The following is an 11,517-nucleotide window of genomic DNA, read 5'->3' as shown; positions in this document are numbered from 1 at the left end:
TCATGGTCTTTCATTTTGGGGGAGGAGGGTGGGAAGCTTGCCCAGCGGTGGGTGGGAGGAGAAGATTCTCTGGGAGCCTGCCTGCCCTGCTTTATTATTAGGTTAATCGAAACCATAAAAGCAAACTCGGGTTTGCATTAAAGCCCTGCCTAGCAGATGGCGACAAGTTCCGAGCATCGTAAAAAAAGGGTTGAAAGTTATAAAACGTCTTGGGCTCATCTGTGCCGGAGTGCTGAAGGAAAGGCATAGTGGGTGGCAGTGGTCTGCACACCTCTTCACCCTGCAAATCAGCTTCTGGGGCTGCATAACCCCAGTCCTGTACCCCTAGGTCCCCTCCCAGCACCATACAACTTCTCCAACAGGAGTGGGTTATTGTCACCAGGGTTTTAAGCCCTAGAAACGTTCGCAGCGTCATTCTCTTTGCTCTCTCTTAAAGCGTATTTTCACATCAACTTTCTGTGGGAAAATGAGGTCTCCCTGTAGCCTGTCTCCGTTTTATTCATGGCACCCTTCTCTTTTCAACTGGTTCTATCCTCGCCCCCAGTACTGTGCCCACCTTGTCTCTCTCCTCTAGCTACTTTTCCAGGAGGTCTCAGGCTCCAAATGCACCTCTTCCTTCTTCCCGGTCCATGGAACCTGCCACTTCTCATTGTTCACAGTGTAGTTGACCCACAGGGATGGGACCTGATGAACTGATTCACACTCACTGTTCATGGTGAATACTTCTCCTCGATACCCTTATCACATCCAGCAGATAATCTTGCCTCCCACTTAACTGGGAAAACAGAATCCTTTATACACCAAACTCTGAGGACAGCAGTGATCTCAGGGGAAAGGACACCCAACTTGTCACCTTCCAGACTTTGCCCCATCAGTTATGTCCTTTCTCCTGCATTTTGATTTTTCCCTCTCTCCTCTGGTTCTTTCTCTGTCTCCACACACTCCCGAGGAATCCTCCCTTCCATCCTGCATCCCCCCCACCCGACCCCATTCTATCTTCAGTACAGCCTCAAGCCTCTCTCTGGAGTCATAGTTTCCTGCTGCCTCTGCTTGTTCCTTGTCATCACCACTTCACTGCGATGCCATCCACTTTACCCACTCTCAGGTCCCGGGGGCTGTTTGAATGTCTCCTCTCTGCTTGTTGCTGCAACACCTTCTCTGTAAGTCTGAATGTCACCTTTTCCCTTATGCAATTCCAAGTGTACCAATGGAGTATTTCAGATTGGCGATCTCCTAGGACTTGGTGTGTCTCCCTATAGCCCAGAAGTGCTGTAATGGTTACTAAAGTGTGCGTTGACCCTCTAAGACTTTGTGTTCTTTGGAGGCAAGGGGCCATATCCTGGTCATCCAGTATTCAGTTTTGGTAGGATAATCATTCTGAAAGTGTGTTGTTACTTCGTGGATAGAAGAATAAGAGAATGACATTGCCATGATAATTTCCATGAGGATGCATCCATTAAGAGTCTGAACAAAACCTTTGTGCCAGGTCTTTGCCCTCACGTTATGGTAAGGTCACCTCCAGTAAGCTGTCGTCTAGACTGTCATCCTTTAGACTGTCACTGGAGGCCCACGTGCACATTGTTTTATCTAAGATGTGAAAGGAAGAAAAGGCAGAAATAGACATTCACTGGTCTCACACTATGTCCAAGTCGCCATACTATTCAGACTACCTGCGTTAACTCAGGTCATAGCTGAAGGGTAAAGGTTTTAAATTTTAGAGAAGAAGAAATTAAGGCCAAGAAAGGTTAAACAATTTGCCCATTGGGGATAGAGATAAAAAAAGATTGACTATGTGTGAAGAATTGTTGAAACAGGGCAAATGGGGCTTTCTTATACTAGTCTCTATTTTTTAATATCTTTGAAGATTTTCCATAATAAAATGAGAGACAAAAATGTTGCCCAGTGTCACTCAGCTAGTGTATTAGTTATCTACTGCTGCATAACAAATTACCCCAAACCTCAGCAGCTTAAAACAACACTTGTTTATTATCTCAGTTTCTGGGAGTCAGGATCTGGGCACAGATGAGCTGAGTGTCCTTGGTTCAGGGTTTTCCATGAGGTTACAGTGCTGCCCAGGGCTGTAGTCATCTCAGGGCTCAGCTGGAGTGGTAGGGATCCATCTTGAAGCTCATGCACATCAGGGTCTCTGACTGTGGGTGGACGTATCAGGTCTCTGACACGTGGGCTTCTCCAATGTGCTACTCACAGCATGGCAGCTGCTTCCTCTAAAGTGAAGGAAAGCGAGTGCCCAAGACGGAAGCCACAGCCTTTTCCTCGCCTAATCTTGGAAGTGGCATCCCGTCACTTCTACTGTAGTCTATGCATTAAAATAAGTCAGTTAAGTCTAGTCTACTCTCCAGGGCAAGGGGTGGGCGGTGACACAACGGCATGAATACCAGGAGGTGGGGATCAGGGGGCCCTCTTCGAGGCTGTTCACCACAGCTAATAAGGAGCCTCACTAGGCTCTAAACCTGTTTCTATTTGACACCAAATCTTGTGTTTTCCTATTGCTTCCAGCAACCGCATAGAATCACCACTGACAGGTAACACCTTAGCTCCAGTAGCTAACCAAATTGACCAACTGAAAGGAAGGTCTACAAGGTGAGTGTGACTCAGAATGACAAACATTTGGTGCTGGCTGGGTACAGGGCCCCAGAACTGCGTGGTTCCAGAGGGGCGCTGGGGAAATAAAAACTACTAGATGAGAAGTAGGAAGATCTCTTCTGAGAAGTGGTCCAGTGGGAGCCCCGAGAGACACAGCAGGGGGAAGAGAAGCAGCATATGAACAATCGGAGCTTTCAGCAGGAACGTAGGTTGAGGGCAGAGAACTGTGTGATCTTTTTACCATCAGCCCTTAGCAGAGGGTCTAGTATATGGAAGATGGTCCTCGAATATTTGTGGAGGGAATGCATAAAATGAGGATGGGCTGGGGAGGTGCATGAAGCACTGAAAGGAGGTTGAGTCCATTAAGAGGAACCCAGAGTCAGATCTGTATGGAGGGTGTGGCCTGTGAAATAGGGGGGCGACCCATGGGAGGTAGTAGGAAGAGTCTCTATGGTTGTGGGTGCTGGCGAGGGGGAGCAACCTTCCCAGGATCCCTGATCACTCACTCAGGGTTTCTGGTGGTGAGCGGACCTTCTAGGTGTCTCTTTGGCTAGCTCTCAGCAGAACAGGGACTGACCCTGGGAAACAGCCAGAGACCTGCTGACACAGAGGGCTTTCTACAGAGATTACAAAGTATGTTTTTCTGAGGTCCCGGATCTGTAGAGGTGCCTCAGAGGCTATCCGGGAAAGTGATGGGGAGGTTGAAAGACATGTCTCTGGGCACCCTATTTCTCCTTCCACAGGGGTGTAGTGCGTTGCGTGAGAACATGGGTGCCTGGGTTCAAATCTCAGCTCCATTGCTAATCAGCTGGGTTACTTTGGTCAAGTGATTTAATTGTTCTGTGCCTCAGGTCCTGGTGTATATAAGAGGGATGATAATGATATGTATCGCTTAGGCTTTTGTGTGTGTGAAATAATTGATTCATGTAAAACATTTAGAATTATTCCTGGCACGTAGTAAGCGCTCAACAAATGTTAGCTGTAACAATAATGACATTATTATTTTATTATCATTATTTTCCAGGTGATCCACTGTCTCAGGGTGTCTCACCTGGGTCCTGGCATGGCTGGTTCCCCATGCCTTCTCAGAGAAGCTTCCAGAAACCCTCTCCGCCAAGCGGTCCCAGAGGAGTGGGACCTTCTGTTTTCATCTCAGAGAGAGGAGAGGCAGGCACAATTCCAATCCCAGGAGGCATTAGGGAGAGGGAGGAGGATGGATTTCTTCTCGTTTTTGTTGTTTTAATCTCTGAATGCATTTCTCCAAGGGCTGGGGGAGGCCGTGGAACAGCGCAGGGAATGCTGAGCCCCCAGGAGCCTGTGCGGCTCTGATTAGATGGCTTAGTCCCAGCAGCGGCAGCTGTTAATCCTGACTATTAATTAGAAGATATGGCAGAGAATACCAGCCTGTGAGCTCAGTTAAGCCTGGGCAGCAGCGCTCTGCCTTCTCCGGCAGCGGCAGTGTAATCCCCTTTGAGACTGGAGCCAGCGTGCGCCCCAGGAGAAGCGCCAGGAGGGCTGGCACCAGCTGACACCTGCCATCCTCGTCCCAGGTGTCTTTGCTCCCCAAAGCAGCTATCCCTTCCACTGGGACAGCGCTTTACAGTTTCCCAAGCACATTCAAACGCACTGCTGAGGCCTGAGTTTTATTCTATTTGGGGGCTAATAGGGGAGCCTGGGAGAGCCTGGGGGATTGTAACAATGAGTGTAGGGCCAGGGTTCCTCCCAGGCTTTGACATCCAATGCAGGGCTCTGCCTTGTGTGCCATGACGATCTGTACCACCATCTGATCTCATGGGTCATGGTATTGGACCTGATACCATGGACCCTACTGGCAGGAACTGAGCTGGCCACACGTAGAGGAAAACTCTGCCCCTCCCAGTTCCTAGAGGTTCCTGTCCAGACTCCACAGCTTGGTTGTCAAGATTCTCCAACCTCATCCTCTGCTGACAGCAATCCCTCCCTGGGACACATCACTTCCCAGTTTGTAAGGATAACTCCAATTCCTATCTCATTCTTGCTTCACCACTGCCCTGAGAGCAAGTCAGGCGGAGAGCAAATCTCTCATTTTGAAAATGGGAAAACTCACAGAGGTGAGATCTGTTTAGGGATCAAAGTGAACAGTGGGGCTCCAGGACCATGTCTGCTCATTTTTCATCCAAATATACTCCTCTCCACCTCCATTCTTTTCTTTAAGTTGCTCCTTGGTCTGCACTGTCTTCCCCGCTCACCTCCACCTAATGATGTCCTCAGTTCATTCAGGACCCAATGCAAGTCTTTCCTCAAGTCTTCCCCAGCTGTGGTGGTGTCCATCTACCTCCTCTTCCCTGAACTGTCTTGCACATCATTGATACCAGCGGGTGCATCCTGCACCAGGAGAAAATCACCATGAGACCAGCTCCTGGTAGAGGCAGTGGACAAAGGACAGAAAGGAACTCTGAAGCTCTAGCCCTGGATCTAGTCTCTAACCAGCTATGTAACTTTCACGAGTCCCCTCGTTTTCTCTGGTCTTTTATTTTTTCATCTATGAAATGAGGGTATGCAACTGTGGTGGGGATGAGTGTCAGGGATGTAGGGGAGAGAGATATGGGAAGAGCTATGCAGAACTGCTGATTTCTAGGATCTCACCGTTTGTAGGGTGAGTCAGAACAGCTGGTAAGAGCTGAGATGCATGGAGCTGGGGAACTCTTTTCTCCCTTCTCCCTTTCCCATCTACCAGGAAGGGCTTCAAGGGGTTGATGAGGGAGAATTTAACTGTCAGGAATGAAGATCAGAATGTGAACATTACATCAGAACATCCCAGGCTGGAACTCTGGCTCTGCCACTTGTTAGCTGAGATCATGATGATGATAATCTTGATGCATTTTGGAACGTTCATCATATATTAGATTTTATATTAAGGCTTCACATGCATAATCTCAACTAAACATCATTAGAAACATGAACTATTTTTATCTCTGTTTTACAAATAAGGAAACAAAGGCTTATAGAAATTAGGTACTTTACCATTCAGCTGGCAAGTGGCACATAGGGTTTTTAATCCATACTTTGTAATTACCAACTCATACACTCACTGCAAAATTACACAGTCTAAGACTCAGTTTACTCACTGCAAAACAGAAATAAAACTATTAACATGTTCATTATTGCTGCTTGACCTGAGTGATAGCACTTACGTGGCAATGGCCTGCCTACCATGTACTTGGTCCATCTCAGGGGCTCAGTCAGTGGGAGTGTCCTTCCTTGCTCTCTGAAGTATTTACGCCTTCACTAGGGAGGTGGTGCAGTTGCTATAAGGCACTTGGCACTTCTGGCCACTTTGGGCTCAACCTCTATCACCCCTCCACTATCCCATCATATACATGGCTCTCATGAAATAGGAAAACATTTACAGATGATCTAACACAAGTATCTCCTTTAACAGATGAGAAAACTGAGGTGCAGTAAAGTCTTAAATGACATGAGCTCTTCATAGACAAAGCAAGAATCTGTACCCATGTCTCTTGCCCTCCAGTCCCAGATTCTTCTGATGACATCACATTAGATATATTAGACAACAGATTTGACATATTTCTTCTATTGATTTAAGTTAAACTTTTAATTGTAGAGTCACATGCAATAGCAAAATAAATTTTTTTTTAATAAAAAGAGGCATCCCTTTATACCTTCTACCCAGTTTCCTCAAATAGTAATATCATACATAGCTATGGTAGAACATCACAACCAGGATATTAACATGGATACAGTAAAGGTACAGAACATTTGCATCACATAAGGATCCCTCATGCTGCTGTTTTATAACACAGTCACTTCCTTCCAGTGACCCTCCCTTAACCCCTGGCAACCACTAATCTATTCTCCATTTCTATAATTTTTTTCAAGAACATTCCATAAATGGAATAATTCAATATGTAACCTTTTGAGGTTGACTTGTTTTTTCAATCCACATAATTCTTTGGAGATTCATCTAGGTTGTTGTGTGTATTGAGAGTTGGTTTCTTCTTACCACTGAGTGGTATCCATGATAATGTTGGAAGAAACTGGGCTGTTCCCAGTTTTCCACTATTATGAATAAAACTGCTATAAACATTCATGTACAGATTTTTGTGTCCACATAAGTTTTCATTTTTCTAGGATGCATATCCAGGACTATGGTAGTTGCATGTTTGGTTTTATTTAAAGAAATTGCCAAACTGTTTTCCAGAGTGACTGTTCCACTCATTTTACTTTCTCATCAGCAGTGTATGAGTGATCCAGTTTCTCTGCATAATCGTCGACATTTGGTTTGTCACTATTTTTCATTTTCACGATTCTGATATGTGTATAATAATATCTCATCATTGTTTTAAATTGCATTTCCTAATGACCAACAGTGTTGAATATCTTTACATGTGCTTATTTGCCATCTGCAAATTGTCTTCAGTGAAATGTCTCTGCATGTTTTTGCCCATTTTCTAATTAGATTTTTTTTTTACCACTGAGTTTTGATAGTTCTTTATATAATCTAGATACTAGTCCTCATTGTTGGATATGCAGTTTGAAAATATTTTTGACTACTTTATAGCTTATCTTTTCATTCTCCTAACAGGGTATGTTGAAGAAGAAAAGTTTCTCAGCTTGATGAGGTATAATTTTTTAATTTTCCCTTTCATGTGTTGTGCATTTAGTGTCAAGCCTAAGAACTTTTGCCTAGCCTTAGATACTAAAATTTTTGTATTTTTTCTAAAAGTTTTATAATTTTAGTTTTACATTTAAGTCTGTGATCTATTTTGAGTTAATTTTTCTCTAATTTTTTATTGTGGTAAAATATACATAATATAAAATTTATTACCTTAATCATTTTTAAGTGTGTAGTTCAGTGGTATTGGGTACATTTAACATTGTTGTGCAACCATCACCACCATCCGTCTCCAGAACTCTTTTCATCTTGCAAAACTGAAACTCTATACCCATTAAGTAAAAACTCACTATTCCCCTCTCCCCAGCCCCTGGCAACCACCATTCTACTTTCTGCCTCTATGGTTTTGACTGTCTAAATGCCTCATATAAGTGGAATCATAATAGTATTTGTGTGTGTTGTGACTTGTGCATTTCACTTAGCATAATGTCCTCAAGGTTTAACCATGTTGTAACATACGTCGAAATTTCCTTCCTTTGTAAGGCTGAGTAATATTCCATTTTCTGTACTTACCATATTTTGTTAATCCATTTACCAGTGAATGGACACTTGGGTTACTTCCACATTTTACCTATTGTGAACAATGCTGCTATGAACATGGGTGTACAAATGTCTCCTTGAGACCCTGCTTTCCATTATTTTGAGAATATTCCCAGCAGTGAAATTGCTGGCTCATATAGTAATTCTATTTTTAATTTTTTGAGGAAATGCCATAGTTTTTTTTTTCCAGAAGCTGTACCATTTTATATTCCCACCAGCAGTGCACAAGGGTTCCAATTTCTCCACATACTCTCCAACACTTGTTATTTTCTTTTTTTTTTAAATTATAGTCATCCTTATAAGTGTGAGGTGTTATCTTATTGTAATTTTGATTTGCATTTCCCTAATGATTAGTAATGTTGAGCATCTCTTCATATGCTTATTGACCATTTGTATATTTTCTTTGGAGAAATGTCTATTCAAGTTCTTTGCTCAGTTTTGAATTGGTTATTTGTGCGGTTTTTGTTGTTGTTGTTGAGTTTTAAGAGTTCTCTGTATATTCTAGATACTAATCTTTTATTGGATATATGATTTGCAAATATTTTCTCCCATTCTGTGGGTCACCTTTTTATTTTCTTAATAGTGTCTTTGGATGCAAAAAATTTTTAAATTTTCATGAAGTCCAATTCGTCTATTCTTCTTTTTTCTTTTTCTTTCTATGTCTCTAGTGTCATATTCAAGAAATTATTAACAAATCCAATGTCATGAAGTTTTGAGTTTTCTTGCAAGAGTTTTATAGTTCTAAGTCTTGTATTTAGGTCTGGATCCCATTGAGTTAATTTTTGTATAAGGGTTGAGCTTCATTCTTTTGCGTGTGGATACCCAGTTTTCCCAGCACCATTTGTTGAAGGCTATCTTTTCCCCATTGAATGGGCTTGGCACCCTTATTGAACATCATTGACCATATATGCAATGGTTTATTTCTGCACTCTCTATTCTATCCTGTAAGTCAGTATGTCTATCTTTATGCCAGTTCCACACTGTTTTGATTACCTTAGCTTTGTAGTAAGTTTTGAAATCAGAAAGTTTGAGACCTCCAGCTTTTTTCTTCTTTTTCAGGATTGTTTTGACTCTTCACATCCTTTGAAATTCCATATGAATTTTAAGATGAGTTTTTCATATTTCTATTAAAGAGTATCACTGGGATATTTGATAGGGATTGGATTAAATCTGTAGATAACTTTGGGTAGTATTGACATATTTGACATAACTTATCTTTTCACTCTCTTAACAGGGTCTATTACAGATGAAAAGTTTTTCATTTTGATGAGATCCAGTTTACTAATTTTTCCTTTTATGTATTGTGCATTTGGTGTCAAGCCTAAGAACTTTTGCCTAGACTTAGATCTCACAGATGTTAAAATTTTTATTTCTAAAAGTTTTATAGTTTTTGTTTCATATTTTAGTCTACGATACATTTAAATTATTTTTTGTGTAAGATTTGAACCTTTGGTCAAAGTTCTTTTTTTTTTTTTTTTTTTTTTTGCTTGTGTTCAATTGCTCCAGCAATGTTTGTTGTAAAGGTGATCATTCCTCCATTGAATTTCTTTTGTGCCTTTGTTAAAGATCAGTTGGCTGTATTTATGTAGGTCTATTTCTGCATTCTCTATTCTGTTTCATTTATTTACGTGTCTCTATCCACACAGTCTTGACTTACTATAGCTATATAATTGTCTTCAAATTGAGTCTACGGATTCCTCTCAATGCATTATTCTTTTTATCAAATTGTTTTAGCTAATGTAGCTGTTTTGCCTTCCCATACACATTTTAGAATAATCTTACCTATAACTATAAAAGATCTTCCTAGGGTTTTAATAGGAATGGTATTAAACCTGTGTATTAATTCAGGGAGAATTTTTTCGATGTGGAGTCTTTCAATCCATAACCACTGTGCCTCTCCATTTATTTAGGAATTTAAAAAATGTATTTCATTAGCATTTTGTAGTTTTCTGCATACAAGTACTACACATATTTTTTTCTGGATTTACACTCGTTTCATGTTTTTTGAGTGACTTTAAATTATATTGTATTTTTAATTTTGGAATTCATGTTTTTATTGCTAGTATATAGAAATAAAATTAATTTTTGTATGTTCATCTTGCATCCTGAAACTTTTCTGAAGTCACTTATTAGTTCTGTGAGGTATTTTTTGTAGTTTTTTTGTTTGCTTGTTTTATTTGTTAGCTTGGGGATTTACTGTGTAGACAATCATGTCATAGGCAAATATGACCAGTTTTATTTCTTCTCTTCTGATCTGTGTATCTTTTCTTCCCTTTTCTTGCCTTATCACATGGCTAGAATATCCAGTGCTATGTTGAATAAGAATGATAACAGTAAACATCCTTGCTTTCTTCCCAATCTTAGTGAGACAACATTCTGTCTTTCAATATTAAATATAACATCACCTGTAGGTTTTCATAGATATTGTCTATGAATGTTGAGAAAGTTTCCTTCTATTCCTATTTCCTGAGAGATTTTATTATAAATGGACATTTAATTTTGTCAAATGCTTGTCCTACATCTATTTATGTGATTTTTCTTCTTTAGATGGTTAGTAAGGTTAATTTTTGAATACTGAACCAATCTTGCATCCCTGGAATAGACCCTACTTGGCCATGGCATATAATTCTTTTTTATGTATTCCTGAATTATGTATGCTAATATTTTGTTAAGGATTTGGCATCTAAGTTATTAAGGATATTGATCTGTAGTTTTCTTCATTCCCTCTCTCATTCTTTCCTTTCTTTCTTTCTTGTTTCTTTCTTTCTTTCTTTCTTTCTTTCTTTCTTTCTTTCTTTCTTTCTTTCTTTCTTTCTTTCTTTCTTTCTTTCATATTGTCTTTGTCTGGTTTTGATATCAATGTAATACTAGCTTAATAAAATGAAGGAAGAAGCTTTCCCTCCTCTTCTTTATTTTTGGACTAAATTGATGTTAATTATTCCTTATACACTTGGTAGAAATCTCCAGTAAAACCATCTGGGTCTGGAGATTTCTTTTTCAAGAGTTTTTATATTATGAATTTAATTCCCTTAATAGTTATAGACTATTCAAATATTTTATTTCATATTGTATGGTAGTCTGTGTTTCTTGAGTAAACAGTTCATTTCATCTAAATTATCATACTGATGTGTGCAGAGTTGTTCATAGAATTCCCTTATTATTACTTTGAATGTGTGTGTCTATAGGGCCTGTAATGATATCCCGTATTTAATTCCTGATATTAGTACTTTGAATATTCTCCTTTTTTTTACTGTCTTGCTACAGATTTGTCAATTTACTAATTTCAGAGAATCAACTCTTTGTTTCATTGATTTCCTTTATTTTTTTCTGTTTTTAATTTCATTGATTTCTACTCTTTGTTATTTTCTTCCTTGTGCTTGCTTTGGGTTTATTTAGCTTTCCTTTTTCTATATTCTTAAGATGGGAGCTTAAATTATTGATTTGAGACTTTTCTCTATTTTTTAATGTATGTATTTAGTGCTATAAATTTTCCTCTCAGCACTGTTTTAGCTGTGTCACACAAATTTTGATATGTTGTATTTTGATTTTTATTCAGTTCATTGTATTTTTTAATTTCCTTTGACACTTCCTCTTTGACCCATGGTTATTAGGAAGTATATTATTTATTTTCCAAGTGTTTGAAAATTTTCTGTTCATCTTTTTGTTATTTATTTTTAGTTTGGTTACATTATGGTAGG

Source organism: Balaenoptera physalus (assembly GCF_965194825.1).
Source record: "Balaenoptera physalus genome assembly, chromosome: 7".
NCBI classification, from domain to species: domain Eukaryota; kingdom Metazoa; phylum Chordata; class Mammalia; order Artiodactyla; family Balaenopteridae; genus Balaenoptera; species Balaenoptera physalus.
Note: the sequence above shows the minus strand (reverse complement) of the source record.